This window comes from Coturnix japonica, chromosome 13 (genome assembly GCF_001577835.2).
Source record: "Coturnix japonica isolate 7356 chromosome 13, Coturnix japonica 2.1, whole genome shotgun sequence".
NCBI lineage: Eukaryota > Metazoa > Chordata > Aves > Galliformes > Phasianidae > Coturnix > Coturnix japonica.
In genome coordinates this window covers 4,111,720-4,131,822 of record NC_029528.1, presented here as the reverse complement: position 1 = coordinate 4,131,822, position 20,103 = coordinate 4,111,720, and the positions used below count along the sequence as shown (strand labels likewise).

Below are 20,103 nucleotides of genomic sequence, written 5' to 3'. Positions count from 1 at the left end.
CCGGGTGAAAAGTGGAGGAGGCTGCTGGGAGGAGAGCGCTCCATGTGCTGGGCTACATCAAGGGCAGCGTGCGTGGGGTGAGCTTCTATAGGAGGGGGAGCGCAGCCGCCCCAAGGGAACCCTGAGGGCTGTAAGTAGGGCTGGGAGGCTGCACCCGGAATGCTCTCAGGGTCTTCCTAAGGCACGTTTCCATCTGGGACTTTTGTCCTTGCATAAGGATGAGGCTTTGGCTTTAAAATAGCAAAAAGAGAGCTCCTGCAATCCCTCTGGAAGCTATCAGTGTAACAAATGCCTGCTGCTCCAAGCGAGCTGTCATGTTTAGCTGCATTTTGGATGGTGTCTATAAAAACAGCAGCTGTCTGCATGCAAACGGGACTTTCCAGCAGTGCATAATATGAAAAACGTCTAAAAAAAGAAAAAGCAAGGAAGGCTCAACGAGCTCAGATAACAGCAGCTCCAGCTCAGCTCCAGCAACACCCTGGACATCTGTGAGAGTCATCAGACTCATGTGAGTTTGCACTGCATCCACAGCTCTGTGCTTCTTCAGATCTAAGAGCAGGCAGTGTGTATGTGCCGGCAGGTACGGCCCTGCAGGGCTCACTGTCTCCTCCATCCCTCCCCTCTTCCATCCTGTTCCTGTTTCTTTTCCTATTCACACTTCGTGACCTCTTTCATGAACTACAACTTCAAGCACTCTATGATGACCCTCATTTAATGGCATTAACCTCATTAGCAACAGCTGTAAGGAAGAGCCTTGCTCTTAGCCTGGCACATTTGGGGTTGGCCAGAAGAGGGCAAGGAAAACCCATGTTCAGAGACCTGCAGCTTCCTGCGGTGCGTTCACAAGAGGGAGTTCTCCTGGGACAGGAGTATGGATGCTTCGTTCTGGCAGAGCAGCCAGCTGCATTGCAGGGCGATGGCGTTGTAAGACATTACAGGAGCTGGCAATGAGCCCAATCCCTTTCTATTTGGCAAGTGCCGTTACTTGTTTCATTTGCACATCCAGGAACCAAGGTGTATTTTGTTCCATCTCTCATTGCTTGGGGTTGCTCTGCATTCCTGCTCTGAGATGGCTGTCAGACAAGGAACACTACAGCCCCATGGGAAAGGCTGCTCCTGTGCTGTCCTTTGGTCCCTGCAAAAGGGGAAAATGTCAGGAATTTCCCAACATCTTCAGCTGTTGGTTCTTCATCTGAACTGTCCAGAGCTGGCTGGGATGGACAAGAACCAGCACTTGTGGGTTTGCTGCTCCACCGCTAGCTGTGAGCTCAGCTTTGACATGGATTAAAAGAATAAAAATACAACAAAAACACATTCAGACAAAGCTTATTTTATGCTTTTGTGTTTTTCCTTCCTTTTCTTGTGGTTCCCACTGACACAATTGCATTGGGCAGCTCACGTGGCTGGTGTGCAGCAGCACTACACCCTCTGCATGGAGCAGGATGGGATACCCTGCAAGCAGGAGGATTGCCCAGTGCAGCACTGCTCTGCTCTGAAGGAATGCTGCAAAGTCCTCCTATCCCAGGAAAGATGCTGAAGAAGAGGGAAGAACAGTTCCTGTTCTCCTCACCCCTCTGCAATTATTCCCCATCTGCCCCAACACATAGGCACTATTTGCATTTTGCCACCAATGCTGCACTCGGAATTTGCTGCAAATTGGAACTGATGGGTTTTCTGTAGCTGCCTCTGAGTTTGGCTCACCATTAACATGGTGCTGTGTGTCCATCCCCACACACTGCTGATTCTTCATTGATTTCTTCAGAAAACCCCTTCCTAAGGGGACCTTCCCTCCTGTGCCACATCACCAAATGCATTATCCCATCTGAGCCAACTGGGCTCCAGCAAAGCCCAGGGAAGGAATCAATGCATGCACTGCTCTTGGACACTGTTTTGGGGTGAAAAAGAGTGAAATTGTGCTGAGGCAGAAAGGGAGGCCACAGCAGGCACTGACAGAGCGCAGCACTGTGGTGGTAATGGGGAGTCATTACTGTCCATTTGCATGTACAACAACAAGAAGGGAAGGGATAAAAAATCAATAGAGGAATCAATAGAGAGCATCTTGCTGGAGTACTTGTGCCTGGAGCACATCATCATTAGGCACAGGAAGAGCGGGCACTGCTAATTGAGGGAAGCACTGGGAGTGCAGGGAGCAGCAGCTGGAAAACCCTCTGAGTTCCAAACTGCTGCAGGTGCTGCTCTGTGCACATCACGGTGCTGATGCTGTCACCTGCAGGTCTCCCACTGTCCCCAGCGTTTTGAGGACATGCTGATGAACACGTTCATTGTGAGAGCTGTGCCCCATCCAGCCTGGGCTGCTGGCAGTGCACTCATTTGGATCTCTGCAGTTGTGTACTGAATGAATAAACGTTTGCTGGAACCACATTCAAAATGCTTTTTGTCTGCACCATGGTTGAGTGGATCCCATGCATTGGGTGACTTTGTATTTCAGTTCAGTTTTCTCCTTTTACTCATGATTACTGCCACGGTACCATTTACAGACCCTGGGGAGGAAGTGGGGGAAATTCACTTTTAAAAACAGCAATTATTCTTAGTAAAATATTGTAAATAATTCATTGCTTGCTGGCCGTGATGCGCTGCTAAATGCCTTTCAGCTGCTGCTTGTACAGCCGCTCAGCACCGCTTCCACACTGAGCTCAGGGCTGTGCACCCACCCTGTGCTCTGCTGGGTGTGTGTTCCCATGTCAACAATGCAAGCTTTCCAGAAATGTACATGTTCTATCCAAGCCTCTTTCAAACAAATATCTGCCTGTTCTGAGAGGAGCTTTTCAGTTTATGATTGCACTCGGCAGAAATGGGGCTCTTGGAAATGGAGAATGAGCCACCTCTGAAGGAGCAGGAGAGTTTGAGATGCATCTTTTTAACTAAAAGTTGCCATGGGACCCCTCCAGTGCCAGAAGTGCCCCAGCAACAAGCAGTGCATGCACTCAAGTTTCTGCTGCCATCACCAAGCACTGTTCTCGTTGCAACTAAAAGAGTGAAATACCCCCCTCATTTATTGCAGCATTTCTGCTGAGGCTCCAGCACAGCCTCAGTTGTTACACACCTGTGGAGAAGTGCCTTCCCTGCAGCTGGTCATTTGTTGCCACCACCTGATCATGTGAGCACGTTTATTTAAATCAATAGTAATTAATTTTTTCCTCGTTCCTCCTATGATAGGCAATGCAGCAGGATTACAGCAACACGGCGGGTGAGGTTTTTCCTTTATTTAATGACTGGATGTAGCAGTTCCCTCCAGGCTGTAACACATCAGCTGTCACAGGAGGAGCAGCTGAAGGAGCCACTTGTTAGCATGGTTCCTCCTCAGGAAAACAAGGATGGCTTTTAACAAAGCAGAGCTAAGGATGGGGTAAGGTGCTCTCAGCTGTGTGATCAGCTAAGGGCCCATATCTCATAACCCAATTTGCATTCAGGTGCTCCCAAGGATGGATGAGCCCCTTACAGTTGGGTAAGAGGTGGAGCCTCTGCAAATGGTGGGGGATATAAATGAGGGGCATCATCAAAGTGGGGATATCTGGTGTGTGATTGCACTAAAGCTTTCTGGGCTGATGGAGCATCAGGACCTGCAGAGCATCTTCCACCTGACTGAAGGAGAACCTGGGTAAGGAATGTTTCTTTATTAATATTATTAATGTAGTCGGCTATAGGAGAGCTTGCTGTGTCCTCCTCCAGCTGAGCCTGTCCTACCCTTCAGTTTTGCTCCTTTCCCTCTGGTTCATGATGTAGGGAGTGGCCTGTGTTGCTGCAGAAGCTGTTGCTGTGTGTATCAGGTGTGGCTCATTGGGACTTACCACCCTGGTGAGAAACAGGAGGTATCCCTGCTAACGAAAGCAACTTGCAGGAAGTTCAGGCATTCTTCTTTCTGTATATAACATGCAGGGCAGTTGCAAGGGTTGCCAGTGCCCATGAAACCTAAAAGTGAGACTTCTTATCAGCCTGCAATGAGAACCTCTTGACTTCAGTGTGTTCTAAAGGGCTTTGTAAAGGAGCATTAATAAAACAGCCTCCACTTCACACCTAGAAACAGTGAGGCAGAGAGAAAAGTGATTCCTCCAAGCTTGCTTGGCAGTGGAGGTTGGGAGAACAGAGCATCTAAGAGGTCAAGGCTGAGCATATCCAGTATGGTGCCTTCTTACTGTTCAAACAAAAACTGCTCCAATGTGAGCACTATAGGCTGCTTTTATTCTTGGCAACTTAAAAAATGAAAGCAAAGGAAAAAGAACCCACTGAAACTACAAGGCTTCAGCTTTCAAGGCAGTATAATCTGAGGAGTAAAAGGAGCGTGGAGCATTTAGGGCTTGTTTGCCATCCTGAGTTGAACCCCACCCTGCTTCACTTGTTACTGCAATGTAAGTACTTAATAAAGCATTAATCTTGCTTGTTGGTAATAGCATGCAAATTAAACACCTGCTCTAGGAATCTGTAGTGCTTTGTTCCATTAGATGGTGTTGACGTGTCAGATATTTGGACTCTAATGCAGAAAAATGGTGCCATTTTCATTTATCTTGCCTAATAAAGAACGAAGGTGTGCACTGATACAGGGCTGCCCACAGCAAGCGACTAAAAGTGAAAAACAGTGCTTAATCTCACCACTAAATTACATGTGACATCTCATTTAAGGATAAACAGCCTGAAGGCTCATGTCCAAGTGGCACTGATGAAATTTTTAAGCATTTCTTTGAATTCTCATTTAACCTCAATTTGGTAGCGAAGGTGCTTTGTTGGCTGTGAAGAATTGCTTCTCCTGCTCAAGATGCAGCAGGAGAAAGCTATAATGGGAGATGGATTGACCCCCTCCAGTCCCATAGGACCCAGCAGATATTGGTCATGAGATGGGTGGAAGGGGCTCTTGTGCTGTGGGATGTTAAAGTACATATGTCCCTATTTGCAGAGCTGGGCTCTTACAAGAGATGCTGGTGTGAGTGCTGGGAAGGTGTCAGTGTAGCTGAAGGTCATCACACACCTCTTTGTTTCAATTCCTGTTCATTCAGCCTTTTTTTCCTGCCATTCCCTGGTTGGTTCTTGTTTTCCTCTGGACCTGCTGAGGTGTGATGCACATCTAGACCAAATAATTCAGCTGAGGCTCTTCCAGTGCAAAACAGAGGGGGTTCATTCGTGTAGGGCTGTGTGTTCCTGCTTGTGCAGTGACAGCTCTGTTTTTCAGCAGGGCTTCCTGCTGGGATCTCTCTCCTGTGGGCCATCAAGGAGAAACAAATTCCTTGTTTGAGTGCAGCTGGGTGCTTCTGCAGCCTGTTCTTATAGGCGTGCCCAGGGGCACAACACCTTGTGATAGAAATAGGACTTCCAGAGGGCAGGCACAAAGCACTGCATTCTCCTGCTTGTACTTGGTTATCTTTTGTAGTGGCTGCTTGAACTGGTGTCACTAGGAGGCATTTCTGTTGCAGTTCCTGGATGATAGCCTTTGACTTGCTTTCAACTTTTGTCTTTTGAAGAATGCTCCAGAGATAAGCTCTGATTTATTTCTTGTCCAGCTTTCCAAAACTGTGTACCAGTGATATGGTTTGCTTGCTTGCTTTCCCCCCAGAGCAAGGCTGGCAGCAGCTCAGGACAGGCTGTTTTTGTGGCTGGACACAGAACACTCAAATGCTTGGGATGCAGAGCATCAATTCCTCTGAAAATCCCAATCCCATCCATGCCAAGAAGGTGGGCAGCAGGCGCTGTTAGACCATCCATCCCTCTGAGTCTTTGATTAGCCACGCTTAACAGGATTTCTCCACATGTTCTTGAGCTGCCCAGTTAACCTAGCATTTGACTGGGCATCTCTGTGGCCACCCAGTGTCAGCTCCAGCACTCCCATACATCAACTCCATTTATTTTTACTTCCCCTTGAGCAACATCGGCCTCCACCTACAATGTGGTGCTCAGGATTTCCTGGTGTGCGATCACTTGGCACTCAGCACTTGAGAAGATCACATACCTCTACTTGTTCGGTCTTGATTTTGATCAAGAGAAGAGCTGATGTCATTTCAGCATTCCTAAGGCTCCGCTCCCTTCTGGCTTTTTAGAGCAGTTCGATACAACAGCCTGTGCTTTGTTGATTCTTATTTCTGCATCTTGAAAAATGTGACAATATCCATAATAAACACAGCCTGGGATTGCTTGTGTAGAATATTTGCTCTCTTAGAACAGGAAAGGGAGCTATTCTGATTATGGCATTTAGGGATTGCAATATTAAGAAAAAGAAAATTCATTTTCCTCCACATAAAACATGAAGTGTGCTTCTATTCTCAGTTTAATAAACGCTTTGCCCTCCCAAGGCTCTTTCCAGCTCTTCATAACCTTTTCTGGTGCCTGGCCATGCAGTTTGCCTCTAGCAAAATGCTCGCAGCCTGTATGGCCCCTCTGGATGCTGTGCCATTATCAGCCCTCTATTTGTGGTTGGCACAGGCTTCCCTGCTTGTCTCTACAGCTACAGGGTAGTCATGTTTCCAATCCCAATGCCTCTCTGGTGCTGTGGGTATCTGGTGGTGGAGATGGCAGCCTGTGAAAAGCTGGACCCACTCTACCAGCTGAGCAGGAGCTGGCAATGCACAGAATCATTGACCTGTAGGGGTTGGGGGGGATCCTCTGGAAACCCTCTGCATTAGGCTGCAGATGATTCTTCAGACCAGCTTTGTTCATTTACATCCTTGATGTCCCCTGATATGGTCTTCAATTTACTTGCCTTCCCCCAGCCATGAGAAATAGGGCTTTGGGGATTGGTTGATGTGATCCTTCTGGCCTGATTGAAGCAGGGTGGGAATTCAGCGCAACTAACAAAAAAATCTGTCCCAGAGTGGTTCATATGGCAGCAAATGCCTGGGGAAGCTGCTGAGATGCCAAGGGAGTCATAGAATTGTACAGGTTGGAAAAGCCCACTTAAGAGCATCTAGCCCAACTGTGTCTGGTCAGGGCGATGCTGGGTATCCTCCATTATCATGCTTCTGTAATCGTGCGTGAGGTGTTGCTGTGAGTCACAGTGATGACTATGGATATTTGGGTGGCCTCACCTACTTTCACCCAGCCTGGTGTAGGTGATTTGGAAGCTCTCAGAGCAGCCCAGAGAGCATGCAGGGGCAGCTCCTACCAGCCCCAGCCTGCAGGCAGACCTCTGTGTGGCACCTCCACTCCCCTCAAGTGTGCTCAGATAGCATGTTAAGCTGCCCCAAATCACTACTGTGTAGTTATGGGGCTCTTTACACTTTTGTTCTGCTTTGTGTAACACCCTTGAATGGCAAATCCAGGGCTCTTCTGGCCCACCTCTTTTTGGCATCCTTTAGCAGGGCCCTTATGGGCAATAGCCGCAGGGTGGGTTGTGATCTCAGCTCACAGTGCAAAGGGAACAGGGTGTCTGAGAACTGCTGTTGTAATGAGATGTGAGTGAACATGGCAGCAGGGAATAGCTCCTTAATTTAAATAACGAGCGCCCCTTGCTGCCTGACAGATGGTCACTTTCTGAGAAATTCAAAGTCTTTTTGGAGGGTCAGGCTGTGTGTATTTACATGGAATAATGAGGGACAGGCGCTGGTCCCAACACATGCTGTGTTTTTCACATTTTTCCAGGGCTATTCCCAGCTGTCTCTGAAAGGAGCAGATTTGATCCTTTGCAAACCTTGTGTGAATCAGGACACACGTTGGCACACGAAGAAACCAAACGGCCACAGGAGCATCTCTGGTATTCAGGCAGCCACTACAATGCCCTTTGAGCATCTTTGGCTGTTAGAAATGAAGCTCGGTGCTGATGCCAGAAAACATCCTGGGCTTGAATGTGCCCTTGCTTGTGCAGGGCTGGCGGTGGTCCAGCACACAGCTATCTGCACTCCAGTGGTGTCTCAGGGAGTTAATGAGGGGGAAGGTGGATGGATGGCCAGGAATTTGCCCACGGGTAGGGCATCTTCCTACACCTTTCCTTCTTGCTGCATCTACTTTTAATGTAAGAGCTAGAAATCAGGCACCTGAAGTCATGCTTTAACTGGTATTTATCCCACCAGTGCTGATGGAGTATGAGCAGTGGAGGTTTAACTTGACTGAATGGCTGAAGGAGTTCTCCAACCACCCTGAACTCCTGTGGAGGATCTCTTGGCAATGGGTACCCTCTACGCTGTTTCTCTTACTGTACATAAACCACAATTTAGGTTAATGTTTTACCACAGGTAAAGCCCTTAGACCCCCATTAAGCTTTTCTTGAAATGGAAAGGAACAGAGACCCCAGCACTGAACCAAAGAAACTCACCATATTTGTCATCTTTCTCTCTTCTTGCATCTGGGTCCCTCATTCCGCACCACTTCACTCAGTGCCAAGTGCACAAAGCGTAAAAGCCTCCTGATTCTAAAATAAGTAAATAGAAATAGACAACAAAAAGTTTGAAGACACCTAAAGGCAGCTGAGAAAGGTTCCCCAAAATTCAGCATTTTCCTACATCAGCGCCATGTTGCTTTTGATCTGTGGGTAACACAGTGTTTGGAAGAAGCCAAGTCAATCAACACCCACTTTTCACAGTGAGTCACAACTGGTGTCAAATTCTGGTCCACGCCTGGTGCCAGAAAGTATTCTCATCTTAATGGGGAGTGTGCCGTGCCAAGCTGCAAATCACTTGTTTCCCAGACATGGCCCTGGATTAACCACTCCCTGCCAAGTCTAGGAGATGGAAAGCTATGTTGTATTGTGATATGTTTTTTTTTCTCCCCATTTATTTAATACCTCTGTGAAGGTGCTGTTTTCCTGCATTCCCTATGCTCAGGTTAGAAGAATGATAGGAGATTTGGGTTATGTGGGGTCCCTGACCAGGTTTTTATGTATGCACTTCCTTTGGCCATCACTATGTGCTGCAACCCTGTGCACTGGGGAGGGAGTGGCCTTGGGTTAGGGTGAGAGATGAAGACCTTAAACTGCACCAGGTGATGGTTACTAGTGCCATCCACGTGAGTGGGAGATCTTTGCAGGGCTGGGAAGAGGAGAGAGTGGAGTGACGAAGCAGTTAGTAGCTTGTAGCATCGACAAGGGAGAAAAACCTATTGAGTGGTGGCATTCAGAATGACAGGGGAGCTGGGGACAAGCAGGAGTGACTGGCTGGAGAATTATAGGATGCTCCCAAAGAACGTCTCTGAGTCCATGGTGCTGTGCGTGCTGCAGTGATGGAATGCCAGGTATTTCCTCTGCACTTCCAAATAGAGAGGAAGCATTCATTTATCTACATTCAGAAAGTCAGCATCAAAGAGGACCTCCTGCTGAAAGCATTTGATGCTTTAAAGGATAGGGAGCATCTGAAAGGACCTTAAAGGGGAGAAATCTGACAGGCGCTCAGCTGCTCTTGGCAGTCCCACCTTGGAGCCTCCAGTTTAGGAGCTGTAAGAGTATATTATAATGCACCAGGGTGTTCAGAGCATAAATTGATGTTTTGTCTTTGTGTTTTTTGGAGTGTTGCGCTAAGAATCTACCCTGCAGCTGCTGGATTAATTAAATGCTGACAGCCTGCTAGAATGGGAGCGGGGGATTTCTCCTGCCCTTTGTGTTGCAGACTGGAGTACACAGTAACCCTTGGATATGCGCTTGTTCCATTAGGCAGAATCAATAAGGCACAAATCTCTGAAATTCTTCTATTAAATTACAAATAGATGAACCCCACATCCCTGGTAAGAGCAATCATTGCTTTGGTGTTCTAGAAAGATGCTCATGGTTGCGCTCTGGAACAACAGGCACATTTCAGCTCTTTGACAGCGATCTTTCAATATTAGATTCCCCTTTTTAGTATACAAGTTTTGGACTGCTTCTCAACTGGGCCAAAAATCAGTACGTCCAGCTTATATCACAGGGAACCGTGCTTGTAAAGGCAAAAATTGGGGCATGGACAACTTCTGGTGGCCCTTGGGGGAGCCAGCTCTGCCTTTTGCCCTTTCTTATACACCCTGCCTCCATGAAATGCATTGCACTAATGAGCTGTATATGCAGCACATGCCACAAACGTTTATTTTCTTAAGAGATGTAACAAGGAGAAAAACCTTGCAACGAAAGCTTCAGCCTTATTAGTGTCATTTTATCAGAAGATGAGTCTCTTGCTGTCTCTCTATCAGCCTGAAAGACCCAATCCTGCCAAAGTTTATTTGGCATAAACATCTGAATATGTTATACAGAAAAAAATTATATATAATATATATATTTATATAGTGGATGGGGCAGGGAAGAGCAGAGTTAAGCTGCAGTGAGCAGGGCACATGGGACATAGGAAGTGAGGCTGGGGACAGGGTTGCCTGGAGGAGGTGGATGGGTTGGTTGGATGGCAGTTGGGCTGGATGATCTTTATTGGTCTTTTCCAACCTTAATGGTTCTATGACAGTCTCTGTCTTGAGAAATGTTGAAGGACGGCTTAATTGGGGTAAATGCTTCTGACAAACCCTTATTGCCAAGATGAGGAAAGGGTTGGGCCACTCTGGGTCCTTCCCAGAGCTGTTTATCACCAGTGCTGACAGCTGGATTTTTCAGGCCTGCTATATACCAAAGAACTCCTTTCTCAGAAGTTTCCAGAAACAACATTCCCCTTGGAAAAGTGGCTTTTTAGGGAACATGTTTTGAGGGGCAGAGTTTAATGGCTCTCTCCAGCATCCCTAGCAACCTGCCTTAAAAACTTCTGCTTGGAAATCTTTTAATCTTCTTTGGATGCTTTTTGAACGTTTTCCAGGAATGTTGTGCTCTTTCCCACTCACAGCTACTAAATATACGCTCTGTTTGGGCTGCAGACCCCAGTCTATTTTTACATTTATTTCCAGCACGTTTCAACTTCTCTATCCATGATAGAACAGTTCGATCTGTACTTCAGCTGCTGTCCGACTTCAGCATCTCTCTGAAGGAGCTCATTATTCTGGAGGACTTCTGCCTGGAAGAGGGCTGTGACAGCTTCTGTCTGGCTGCAGGCAGGCTTACAGCTGGAGGAAAGCAGGCCGGAAGGAAAGAGAGCAGCTGTCTCTGTGTAAAGGAGCAATTAAGCATCTTTGGAGCCTTTGTCTTGTTTGTAAATGGTTAACTGAGTTTGGGATGGAAAATACTGTAATAGAGCGGTGATTTTTCTCATTCCACTGAGTTGGAATGGACAACCATTTCCATCTGTAAGGCAGCAAACAAGTGGCTGCTTGCTTCCTCATCCTCCTGCATGCTGATATTTAGCAGGGCTTTATTTATTTGGTTAGGTGCACGGGATGTGCACTCGCTGCTTACATAAGTAGGATGGGAATGGCGAAAAACAGTTTTTTATCATTGTTACTCCTGTCTTTGTTTGCTGTTCCTGTCCCTGGGGTGTTTTTCTGGATGTGGTGAAGATTTAAAGGAGGGGGAAAAGGGGAGGCTGAGGGAATGTTCTGTGCCATGTGGGCAGCAGGGGACCTATTCCGCTTTTGAGCAGTGACTTGATTAAGCTTACATATCTCCACTTGACCTCTGTATGGAAATGTGCCCTTTAAATAATGGTTCTAAGTCCCTAGGGTCAAATCCAAGCTTTGTGATGCAAACCACTACAAATGAGAGCACAGTCTCAGCATCCTGCTGAGCCCAGAGCAGCACTAGGATGTCCCAGCAGGCAGCTGGCCTGGCTTTGCTTGTTTAGTGTTCTTCTCTCTGTGGGCTTCGCACTCTGGTAGCCACAGCCCTTAAGCACACCTCTCCTGATAACTTGGAAACGAGGTGAATGAGAAAGCCCTGGCTCTAGGGACAAAATAAGACCCTTAAAACAGCAGGATGGTAGCATGGAAACGCTGCCCAATGTCTCCAGCATGAAGGAAAGGGTTAAAGACAGAGCCGGTTCTTCTTCCTCCATGGCATTATCTGTGTGATTGCTTTTCATATCTTGTTTACTGTGGTTAGCAGAGCAGCTATAATATAGAGTGCTGGATGCAATAAATCTTGTTGCAAACAGCACACTTTTCATCAGAGCTCAGGGAACTGCAAGGTAAGCATGAGAGGGAAATCTATAGATTTAATTATATAGAAAGTCTAACCGATGTAGATCTAACTGGAAATTATAACCACGATGATTACATTATGTTCAGGATTCTTTGTATTGTGTATATTGTCCCATTCCTGGTTGTTTTGAGGACACTGATAACAGCAGTGTGGTGTCTGCTGTGGCTTTGTACTGGCATGGATGGGCTGAGGATGTCAGTAATTTAAGGGATGAGTTCTAAGAGGGGTGGGATGGGCAGTTTTAGGGCTTTTTTCTTTCTTTGAGCTTCATGCCAACCACTTGCTCTCATACTCCCAGGTGATGGATTGCTGCACTTCTCCCTTGTTGGATGGTGAGCATCACCACGCTGCAGGGCAGACCTTTATCAACACAGAACTCACAAAGGCAGCAGAGGAGGCTTGTGCTGATGTTGGATTCATCAGGCAAACACCACAACATAGTCAGGGGTTGGGAGAACCTGTCCTGGTCTTCCCACTGCAGGAGAAGGGCTGGTGGTGTGGCCACAGTCAGCAGGCTGACCAGTGCATACACAGGGTTTGTGGTGCTCAGAACAGGTTTGGATGGTTTTCAGTGTAGCCCTGGGTTTCCCCCATGGCAGCATTCAGAGTCTCCTGGATCTGCAGACAGCTGAAATTTGCAGAGCTTTATTTCTCCACCCTTTCTTGCAGGCAGGGATTTTCTACTTCATGCAGATGCTGGGAAGATAGAGGTAATTGGTGACTGTAAGATGCTCTGCTTGAGTGACAAAAGCTGTGCAAATACTGGCTCAATACTAAAAAACACATTTTTCTTACATTTTGTAGTACAGAGATTGAAATGTAACCTAAAATCTAAGCTTCCGCAAGAAAATGAAATCCATGTATTCAATTTACACAAACCCTCTCATTTTCATCCATCAGCAGCAGATGCTGGGGCTCCACTCCTACCTTGGTGGCAGTAGCCTTGCTCTCTTTGAACCACCAGAACTGCATAACATACTGATCACCGGGCATAGCAGTAACTCAGATCCTGCATGTCAGCTCAGCATCTGCTGAACAGGGCAGATTAAAAATCAAATAAATTTATGACAATTGTGCCAGTGATTAAACTGAATAATCATCTCAAGCTCTGCTTGATGTTAGCAGTGCCAAGCAATGGGTCCTCTTCTCGCAGGGCGTGATGCTGTTCCCAGCACTCGGAGGCAATGGTGACATCCTGCCCAGGTCACAGTGTGAGTGGGGAATTTTGGCAACCCAGCTGTCTGCTTCCCTCGCTCTGCTTTAAATTCAGGCCATTAATATGCATTGGAGTAGCAGCGTGATCCCAGAAGTGAGTTCTGCTCCTGCACATGGCATGCCAAGATATGCAGTTTCTTTGTGTTGACTGGGGAAATCCTGACCCTTGTTTTTAATGAGAGATTCTTTAAAGCTGTTTTTGTGCTGATAGCAAACTTGTGATAAGAGCTGGTGCCAGCAGCTGTGTACACACAACTTGTTGTGTACTTCTTAATTCAGCACATGCCTGTGATCTCATGGAGGAGCCTTTCTTTCTGAGTCTGTCCTGTATCTAAGAAAAGGGTGATGTGGGTAGTGGGCATGGTGGGGATGGGCTGGTGGTTGGACTGGATGTACTTAGTGTTCTTTTCCAACCTTAAAGATTCCGTGATCTCATCCTGTGCCCACCTTGTGCTTCTGCCCATCATCCTCCAGAGAGAAAAGCAGAGAGTCTGCAGTGACCTCTGCCTGTCTTAGGTTTTAGCTGTGAGGAAACACCTCTCTGAAGCTTTAGTACAGATCTCAGTAGCTCCTCCTGCATGGGATTGATAGTGCAGCCAAGTCAGATAACAAGCTACATGTGATGCTTGCACAGAACCAAAGACTTTATGAGTCTTTGGACTTTGGATTTACCCAGGCCGTGTTTGTGGTGATGCTGAGCTCCCTTATTGTTATTTCTTTCCAGGAGCTGAGGTTCCTATCCTGGTTCAGGATCTGGCACTCTCCCTGTGTGCTCTGAGGGGGATGGGTTGGTGACAAATGGGTGCAATTGAGGCATGTGTCTGGGTCACTGCATGCAGAGCTGGTTTGTAAATGAAGCGTTTTGCTAACACCAAAGGAAATAGATGGATATTAATTGTTCCTCAGTGGTTTGTCATTTTTCATGTAGTTCATTGATGGAATAATGGAAACAGGTTGGGAATGACCTGAAATCAGAGGAAAACCCCCATAACAGTTGGAGGCAGAGACGAGTTCTGCTTTAAGCAGAAGGATTTTGAGTGGATGTGCCAATATCTGAATGTTTCAGGCATTCTTCTTGGCTTCATCAGACTGCTGGTAGAAAAATCTAATTGGGTCAAAAATTTAACACTTTCAGAAAAAACCTTTCTGATTTTCCCTTAAATCTTTCACTCACTGTTTTGGGAAGGGGGCAGGGAAGTAACCAAACAGCCCTAAATCAACTCCAAAGTGAGAGCACTAAAAGAACTTCCTTTCCAAAGGTATGAGTTGTTTGATTCCTGGAAGTTTTGAATCTCTTCTATCTGTTTCTTTCAGCATGGTGTCTTCTTGCAAATGGATTCTGATGATAATCACAATTATTTTACCTGCTGGCGACAAACAGTGGCAGTAGTTCATTCTATTGATGTTGGACCTGATGGACCCTTGAGCATGGACAGAGCTTGGGTGGAGAAGACTATATTTGGTCTCTGCTGAGTCCAACTCAACATCCTCGTGGCCATCTTGAGCCAGCTCTCAGGAGGGAATCTTTTATAGATAAATGTATGTGGCCATGCAGTGTTAGTTACAGCTTCTTTCCAGATGCAGATGTACAGCAGCTTTGGTCTGGGTAAGCATGGGGGGAGAACAGATGCACTTGCATTGCTTTTGTTGTGAATTTACAGAAAGCTTTGACCTTAAAGGGAATAGTGCAGCTTTGCTCTGCCTGTTTGCACTCTGTGTTGCTCAGTGATGTTGCTTAGCACTCAGCACACTGTTTCATTTATACATGCATTTCTAATAATTCCCTCTCTGTGCTTCAGTCCCTTCCTCATGTTTCTCATGGTTCCAGCCTCTGCTCTGCTGGCAGCTGCTGTGGGTCTGAGCACTGACATGCAGCACAACCCCATACTCTTGCCATCTGCAAACACAAGCAATAGCTTTTCTCAGAGAAAGGTCTTTGCCACTCTGATCCAAGTAGCACTTCATTTCCCATGCTAGAAATTCCTGAGAGCAAAGCTGGGTAAAACTTTCCCTAAATAACCCAGATGCTGAACAGTCATTGAAATGCATCTCTTTTATTTCATTGCTTCCCCTCACCTGATAAACAGTGACTTAGCATCTGGTGCCTGTCTGCTCCATCACTGGGGTGGTTGGTGCTGCTCGTGCCCTTTGGATCACTCAACCTGATTTTCCACCTGCAGCTGCATGGCTGCCAATGGGGAAACCCTCCCCAAAACCCAGCCTGCATGGAACAAATGTGTTTCCTGGGGCTGGTTTTGGAGAACCCATTTGAGGTATGGACTCCCCTGAAGCCTGATGAATCCAGAAGGAAACATGTACCTCAAAGAGGATGCGCTGATGTTTGTCCTCTTTCTGATCCCTCTGTAGCAACTTCCTCCCCTGCAGTACTGCACAGCTGTAAGGAAGCTGTGATGGCTTTGAGGAAGGAGTTTGGGTTCTGCAGCTGATGTTCCCCTACTCACCCACCTGCATCCTGCTCCATCTCCAACACATGGAGGGGCTTTGTGCTGCTGTAGGAGCTGCTGCTGCACACAGAGGTCTGTGGATGATCAAAGCTAAGCACAAAAAAAGATTTATTTCAGCTTTATGATATAGCTAAACATTTCTTGTTTGTAGATAGTAAGGAAAGTACAGGATAAGTGAGGGGGAAAAATCAGTTTGGTTTGGGGCAGCTATTTTTTTAAGCTGTTCTTGGGCAGTTACTTGGTGTGTGTTGTTGGCTTGGGTTGTGGCAGAGGTTTCTTGGGGCAGAGCTCGCCCAATGACAACCCCTCCAGGGCACCCTGAGCCACCCATGTTGCTTTCCCTACCACAGAGCAGCTGGGGTTGGGCACTTGACCTTGTATTCCTAGAAACCCTCCAGAAAAGCACTCCTGAATAGTGGGACCCCACAGATGTCATCATGGCAGTGATGGCACGAGAAGGGGATGCCTGTGCTGGCACCTCTGTGACTTCAAAGGCAGGAGCTGAGAGGCTTCTCGGAGCCTCCGCTTTATTATTCATCTTCTCCAGAGCTCATAAATTATCAACAAACAATCTCAGCGATCATGCCGGTGAGCAGGACTGGGTAATTATGTTTGTGGTTCAAAATGAGGGTTGTCAATTTTAATTAGGGAAAGCTGAGGGCGCGGGGAATTTTTAATGTTACCACCTGAACTCTCGAGTGCTGCTCAGGAAATAATTGTAAATGAAAAATTAAACAGGGCTCGGTAGGCATTGTGAGGGGCATTCCTTTCCCTCCGCTTTTATTTCCCTTTCTTTGAGGCAAATTGGGATCTGGCTATACAACAGCCAACAGGTTTGCTGTCAGTATGAGGAAGGAAAGCTGGGGGTGGGTATGAGGCACCTTGCTCCTGCATTGTGCAATGGTGGGGGGGCACCAGCGCTCATCCTCCCATGGAACACTGGTGCCATCAAACCTTCTTGTGCTAAAACCAAAGCAGAGTCATCCCTGAATGTCAGCAGCAGCCAGAGGGGCTCCCTGTGCGACTGCTGCATCTGAGCCAGCAAATGTCAGCTCATCGCAGGGAGTGGGGGTTAAGATTTAATCAGCAGCCCGGTGCCCTCTCCTAATTTATTTTCCTTCATTTAGAGAGGATTTGCTAGGCTGCGTGTGATCTTGTGAATATTTATAGTGAGAATTCTTTTTCTGCTGCTCTTGCGGTTAACAAGTTTGGTGCTTCCCAAGGACACTCACAATAGGGTCGGACCTGAAATGGCCCCATCCCATCCTGGCACTGCCCTTTGGGCACCAGCAGAGCAGAGCAGGCGTGGCCTTGGCTCATCTGCACTCTGCTAGGAAGGGGTCCTCTTCCAAGTGTGCTTAGCACCAGCAAAGCCTCATCCAAAATATTCTCAAGACAGCAGAAAGTCATTTTAATGGGCTTAGATGAGGCCCAAAGTGAGTCAGCTGGAGCAAATGAACTCCCATTTGCTAATGCAGTGTTATAATAGCCAGGCTGCAGAAAAAGCATTTGGCAATTGTAGTTGTTAAGTCATAAAAAATAATGAAAAAAATGCAATTATTTTTAATGCTATGCACATCTATTATGGTAAGAATATGCTGAATTTCTGGTTGGAAATGCTTTGGTGGTCGGGGAGAGGAGATGGCTCACAGCAGTCTGTGGCTGGATGGGATCACAGCCTTCTGTAGGGCCTGGTGATGACTGAAATAACCCAGGGTCAGCTGCTGAGTGAAAGTCTGGGTTGCCTGTCTGCACTGTGGCACATGGGGTGGTTCTCAATGGGTGACTCAACGGGCTGATTCCCACCTCATAAAGCCAAAGGGTTTGTCCCTGTGCACACCTGCAGAACCTCACTGTGTGAGGCTCCAGGTGACTGCCAATATGGATGGGTGGCTTCCAAAATGATGGGAAGGAATTCAGGGAGCTGTGAGCCCCATGGTACAGGCACAAATCTCTCTTGGATATTCTCTCTGGGATCCTAAAAAGCAGGAAAGCATTTGTGGTCTGTGGGTACAACTTTGGCAGGGCAATCCAAACCTCAGCAATGCATCATCTGAAGTCAGATCCCAGAGAAAGCCACCTCCTTCCTTCTAGAAAACTAAGCATCTCTCATTGCAGTTCCTGATCTGCAGCCATGCCTGAGGAATGGGGGTATTCATACTGAGGAAATATGAAGCCAGCCTGAATTGCTGCTGTGATCTTGCTGCCATACCACGGTTCTTGTGCCAGCTGTATGATGTTGCACAGACGGGAAAGAGCCCTGCACGTGTGAAGCATGCTGTTGCAAATTGCAGCTGAATGTGCTTTGAGGTATGCTGGGGTATGGGGAATAGGGGATGTGAGTCTGGCAACAGAGACAGACTTGGCCCCAAGGTTTGGAGATGGGACAACCACAATGCAGATCCATCTTGGGGACACAACAAACACCTGATGCCTTGGCTCCTTTTTCTTCTCCTAGCTCAACACAACCAAGCCAGCTCCTTGTACTGGACGATCTGTCCTGCAGGTTGTTTGGTGCCCCCAAAGATTCAGCTCCAGAAGCCTCCTTGGTTCAGTGCCTGGCATCACTTACAGGGCAGAAAGCACCATCATTCAGCATGGAGCATGCAAGTGCCATCTGGTGCAAGTGGGTTGGAGGGTGAATTAAACTGCTCTCAGAGGAAGAAGAGGCTGCAGACATGTGTTCATCAGCTCCTGTGTCTCCAGCAGGTTGGAGGAACACTGGAGCACATTTAAAGCAACAGCTTAATTAAATGGTGCTGCAGTTCCTACCTTGCCTCGGAAAACTGTTGGCTTCTTGCCTCTAACCCCGTGTTCTGAAAGGGAAGAACAATCATGCACATAGCCAAAAATCTAGGTTGCTGGCCAAAAGCATCCCAGAGCATCTGGCTTGACATCAGAGGAATCACTGCTTCTGCTGCTGACCACTCTCCAGTGCCTGTGATCTCTGTAACTCTTGGTATTGTCTGTGGGAGCAGAACACACAGCAAAGGCTGGTTAGCTAAGAGAGGCAGCTATCTCCTCCTGCCCTGTCGGTCACACTGGTGCATCTGCTCCCTACCCCAGAGCAGCTGCTGTGAGAGGATGCCGTGCTGCTTGCAGGGGATGTCCAGCTGTGAGCAGCCTTGGGAACCAGTGAAAAGCACTAGGCAGCTTTGAAAAACATTTCAGCATTGTACTTTGAGGACTTTCGGTCCTTGCTATAGCGCTGTTCCCAAAGATGAGCATAGGGAACCATGAGCACCTTTCTCCCTGTCTGTTTGCAGTTGTGGGATCTGACCTACTTTTTGTAATTGCAGCACAACAGCCTCCCTTGTTTTCTGACTTACAGGAGTAGCAGTGCCCTGTGCTGCAATGAGATGCACCTTAACAAATCTGCCCCAAGGATGGAAGGCAGTTACAGGGGAGGCTGATGGCATTGCTCATGTGGTGATCTCCCACTCCTCCATGGCTCCTACAGCCACGTGCATCTGTGCGTTAATGGCTGTAGCTGTGCCTGAGGGCGCATCTGTATTTTGGGATGCAGGAATGAAGCAGCTTCTACACCATGGTTTACAAGGACACACAGCTGGGAGCATTCCCACAGAGACCTTTTGCTTTCCTGCTGCCTATGCACTGTCTGAAGAGCAGCTACTGAGAGCCAGGGAGAGGCACCCAGGATGTGCTGTGGGCTTTTGGAGGACCAAGTTCCAACAGCAAGGAAACAGCAGTGTACACTCTTTCCCCTTGTTAATATTTCTTCAAAAGATGCTACAGCTGCCTGGGATGCTCCTACACAAGAGCAAGTCATGAGTGATGGCTTTCTTTGAGCAATATAGACTGGGAGCTCAGTTAAATGTATCAAATTAACTGTCAAAATAATCTTCCAGGATGTGATGAGCCCACAGATTAAGCAGCATGTTATTCTTTCTTTGTGCTTTCTTTTTCTTATCTTAGCAGAAGGGATTTACTGTAGATTCCAAAATCCATATTTGAAATGAATTGCAAATAGTTTCTTGTAGTCTTGGCCCATATGAAAAGGATTATTACCCAAAACAACACTTCTGTCAGGGGGAATGTAGGTTAAAGAGAAATGGGAATGTAAATAAATGTGCAGGCTTTGCAGTGCATTCTGCAGGGGGCATGTTTATTTTCTCTCTTGATTCCCCAAGCTCAGCTTCCTATGCAATTAAAGGGTCCAGCTCTTCCTTGCAAAACATGCTCTCATTTCTTTTTTTGTGTCATCAGTAAATATTTGGGCTGAAACTGTTTAAACATAAGCTTTCAATAATCTTTGTTTTGCTTTTTCTGGTTCTCTGGCTGAGACCTGGTTTGAATTTCCATAGACTAAAAATACATCATTTTGTTTGAAGAGCTTAGATGATCTTGTTGGTTTTGCTGTTTATCTATTACCAGGAGAGCCTAATCCTTCCCTGATTGATGTTCAGCATCACGTAGTTAAGCAGCGATACAGGC

The 20,103-nt window shown here is 47.0% G+C and overlaps 1 long non-coding RNA gene across 2 annotated transcripts; it reads left to right on the top strand.

Annotated features, from left to right (window-relative positions):
• The first annotated feature begins 3,259 nt into the window (after nucleotides 1–3,259).
• Nucleotides 3,260–19,773, top strand: LOC107320241. 2 transcript variants are annotated; one of them, XR_001558190.2, is made up of 4 exons: nucleotides 3,260–3,619; nucleotides 15,551–15,720; nucleotides 17,767–17,958; nucleotides 18,107–19,773. It is a non-coding gene; the product is annotated as an uncharacterized LOC107320241 (long non-coding RNA). The 2 variants fall into 2 exon arrangements; XR_001558191.2 differs by lacking the exon at nucleotides 15,551–15,720 and having other exon boundaries at nucleotides 3,277–3,619.
• Nucleotides 19,774–20,103: the final 330 nt, after the last annotated feature.